The 4,096-nt window shown below is 57.7% G+C and overlaps 1 long non-coding RNA gene across 2 annotated transcripts; it reads left to right on the forward strand.

Annotated features, from left to right (window-relative positions):
* Positions 1-931: 931 nt before the first annotated feature.
* Positions 932-3,084, forward strand: LOC139043329 (uncharacterized). Of its 2 annotated transcripts, none has more exons than XR_011500420.1 (3): positions 932-1,132; positions 1,647-1,875; positions 2,171-3,084. It is a non-coding gene; the product is annotated as an uncharacterized lncRNA (long non-coding RNA). The 2 variants fall into 2 exon arrangements; XR_011500421.1 differs by having other exon boundaries at positions 2,175-3,084.
* Positions 3,085-4,096: the final 1,012 nt, after the last annotated feature.

The following is a 4,096-nucleotide window of genomic DNA, read 5'->3' on the forward strand; positions in this document are numbered from 1 at the left end:
GGTATATCAGGCAAGCCCTAGGGTGGTCTCCCTCCGCCCCTCCTCGGTAGACTCAGGGAGTGGGCCAGGAGAGGGCTTCTCTCAGCCCTTCTTGTCAGGTATCTCCCAAGGGGAGCACCCTAGGCAGCAGCAATGCAGGCTTTCCTCAGTCCAGAGTGGAGGGTGGGAACCGCTGATAGGAGAGCATGCCTGTGGGTTTCCCCTTCGTTCCCTGGGTGGCATGCCTGTGCTGCCACACTCCTTTGGCAAGCCTTTCTCAGCCTTCTGACTTGACACAGCCTTTCCAACTCCTGGGGAAGAAAGGTTCATTCGTGATGAGAGGCTGTGTTTTTTCCAGCAATAAGTGAGGATGGGGATGAACCAGCTGGCACAGGGAGAGTCTTGCTGCCCTTCTGGGTCAGATGTGAGCAAACAGGGCTGGAAAATCTCTTCCAAGGAGGCAGCAGTGACCTGAGCGGAACAGGGGAAGGGGATGTGAAACACAGCTGAAGGAAAGCAGGCAAGCCAGAGTGCGCCTCCCCCTGTGCCCTGTGGCTGTGCACTCAGGGAAAGAGCCAGGAGAAGGTGTCTCTCCGCCCTTATTCTAGGATTTCTGGCAAGGGTAGTGCCCCAGGCAGCAGGACATCAGGCTTGTCTGACTCCTGGAGCTGAGGGTGAGTCCTGCTGAGGGAAGAGCTTGCATGGAGGGCTCCTGGTTTGCTCCCTAGGTGGCCTGTCTGCCTTGCCACACTACTGAGCAAGGCATTCTGGGACTTCTGAATAGACAGGGCCTTTCCTCCTCCTGGAGTCAAAGGGTTCATTTGTGATGTGGGGCTGTGATTTTTCTACCAGTCACTGAGGCCTGGAATGAGCCAGCTGGCAGAGAGACAGCCTGGGTGTCCTCCCCTAGTCGTTGTTGGAAAACAGGGTCAGAAGGCCTCCCCGTGAGAAGGCCAGCAGCCACCTGAGCCGAAGGTCAGAAGGGGAGGTGAGAAACAGGAGAAGGAAAGGTGGACCCTAGTTCACCTTTGAACATTTCTACCCCAGGAGGAGGGAAGACTGTGCCTAGTCTGTCAGAAGGCCTGGAGCTCCTTGCAAAGAAGAGCGGCACAGCAGACTGGCCACCTACGTAACGGATGGGGCATCCCCCCAGGTAAGTGCTTGCACTGGGAGGACCCACCCACATGCCACTCTGGGGCAGAGGGAGAGGAGAACCCTATAACTTGCCGACTTTCCCAAAGAGGGCCAGCCAACGCAGCCCCTCGAGCCAAGACGGTGTCCATGGGACTGCTAGGAAGGAAAGAGCCCTGGGTCCAGAAAGTTTTCGGTGAAGGGTCATCAGCTCTATCAGAGGTAGAAGCTGCTGGAATTCTGGTGTGCCCGACCTGGGAGCTGCTGCCCGCCGCACCCGGGTCCTTAGTGCCCTGCCTGGGCTCCCCAGGGAGGATGCCAGACTTAGTCTTGGCCTTGGCCTGAGGGATGCCTGCGGTGATGGGGGCGTTCCACAGTTGCCTGGGCTTCCCTGGGAGAGTCAGAGATCCCTGGGTGGTGGCCTTATGGAACGGGCCACCTCTGGCCAAGTCTAGGGGAGGGAGCCGCCTCAGGGTCGAGATGGGTGGTGGCCAGCATCATCCTCACCAGGAGCAGCCCTCGGGGATCTTTCGCAGGGATTGTGTCACGCCCCGCCTTCCCCGTCGGATGCTATCCTCCTGCACCCAGATCCAGGTTGGAGGCCACGGATGACGCCTGGAAACTGCCTTTCAGCACCCTGTCTGGCCTTCCCTGCGCCTTGTAGGGCAGCGGTGGGAGAAAAACCTGTAGGGACGGCTGGACGTTGGCTTCGTGGGCTGCCACGTGGGCATCCAGAATCTTGGGGACCTGAGGAGAGGAGGGCAGGTGCACCCATGGCCTCTCTACCTCCCCGACCTGACCTAGGGTTCTGACTGACTCTCACGACTGTGGGAGCCCTGCTCCCTGGCCTGAGGACCATTCCTCCCACTGTGCATGCACGGGTGGGAGGGAGGGGTGGGGGGAGGAATCCGGCCTCTGGCCTCACTGGGAGCCCCGCACTGGGTGGGGGGGATCTGGCGGGGTGGGGGCGCCCTCTGGCGGAGGCCCCGTGCAGCTGCCAGGGAGCTGGGGTTCCCACTTCCTTCAGGGCTTCTCATGACCCTTTCCCCTCTCTGCTCAGGTAGCTGCTTTCCTCCTTGGAAGAGGTTTTCTGGCCCTGTTTGCTCCCAACTGACCCAGAAGGGCAGCAAGACTCCCTGTGCCAGCTGGTTCATCCCCATCCTCACTTATTGCTGGAAAAAACACAGCCTCTCATCACAAATGAACCTTTCTTCCCCAGGAGTTGGGAAAGCTGTGTCAAGTCAGAAGGCTGAGAAAGGCTTGCCAAAGGAGTGTGGCAGCACAGGCATGCCACCCAGGGAACGAAGGGGAAACCCACAGGCATGCTCTCCTATCAGCGGTTCCCATCCTCCACTCTGGACTGAGGAAAGCCCGCATTCCTTCTGCCTAGGGTGCTCCCCTTGGGAGATACCTGACAAGAAGGGCTGAGAGAAGCCCTCTCCTGGCCCACTCCCTGAGTCCACCGAGGAGGGGCGGAGGGAGACCACCCTAGGGCTTGCCTGATATACCCAAAGGAGGCTGACTGTCCCACTCATTTGGGCCAAGACTCTGTCAGTGGGGCAAGGACAGAGAAAAGGGCCCTGAGTCCTGAAGGTTTTCTGGGAGGTGTCACTGGCCCTGCTGGGGGAGGGAGCCCCTGGGTGTGTCATGTGCCCGACATGGGAGGTAGTGCCTGCTTCATCTGGGTCCTTGCTAGCCATGCCCTGCGTCCCAAGGGAGGTTGATGGTCTCGGCAGTGGTGGGGAGAGGGATCTTCGTACCTCACAGAGACCTCCCCTAATCTAAGAGATGCCCTCTGAACTCAGAGAGACCTCTCCTGACCTCACAGAGCCCTCGCCTGACCTCAGAGACACCCCATCTGACCTCACCTGGATCTCCCCTGACCTCACAAAGAAACCCTCTCACCTCACAGAGACCTACCAAGACCTCACAGAGACCCCTTTCTGTCCTCAAAGGGCCCTCCTATGACCTCAAAGAGACCTACTCTGATGTTACATCCTCCGCTGAACTCATAGAGACCCCCTCTGACCTCACAGAGACATCCCCCTGACCTCACAGAGATGTCCAACATCACAGACACCCCATCTGATCTCATAGAGATGTCAAGTGACCTCAGAGACCACCTCTGACTACAGTGACCCCTTCTCTGACCTCAAAGAGAACCCTGGTGATGACACAGAAACATCCCCTGACATCATAGATTCCTCCCCTGAACTCAAAGACCTCCCTGACCCCAGAGACATCCCTGATCTCATAGAGACCTCCTGTGACCACACAGAGAACTCCTCTGAAATCACAAAGACTTCCTCTGACATCAAAGAGACGTTAGCTGACCTCAGAGACCTACTGTGACCTCACAGGGACCTCCCCTGACTTCACAGAGACCCCATTTGGCCTCACAGAGACCTCCTCTGTTCTCAAAGAGATGCCATCTGACCTCACAAACTCATCCTCTGGTTTCATAAAGACACACCCTGACCTCAAAGAGACCCCACAGAGACTTCCTCTGACATCACAGGGACCACCTTTGACATCACAAAGTCCTTCCTGACCTCACAGTGACCCCCTCTAACCAAACAGAGACCCCCCTGACCTCACAGAGACCTCCTTGATCTCACAGAGGTCTGCTCTGACCACACAGAGACCTCCCCTGACCTCACAGAGAGCCCTCTGACTTCACTGAGGCCTCCTCTGACCTTGCAGATAGCCCCTCTGACCATACACATACCTCCCTTGCCCTGATGATGACCCGCTCTGACACACGGAGACATCCCCTGATCTCACAGAGACCTCCATGACCTTGCTGAGACCCCATCTCACATCAAGAGACCTCCCTAACCTCACAGAGACCAACTGTGCCCTCACAAAGACCTCCCGTGACCTCACTGAGAAACCCTTTGACCTCACAGAGACCTCCCCACACCTCATAGAGACTCCCTCAGATGACACAGAGACCTCACATCACCTCACAGTGATGTCCTCTGGG

This window comes from Equus asinus, unplaced genomic scaffold, assembly GCF_041296235.1.
Source record: "Equus asinus isolate D_3611 breed Donkey unplaced genomic scaffold, EquAss-T2T_v2 contig_2, whole genome shotgun sequence".
NCBI lineage: Eukaryota > Metazoa > Chordata > Mammalia > Perissodactyla > Equidae > Equus > Equus asinus.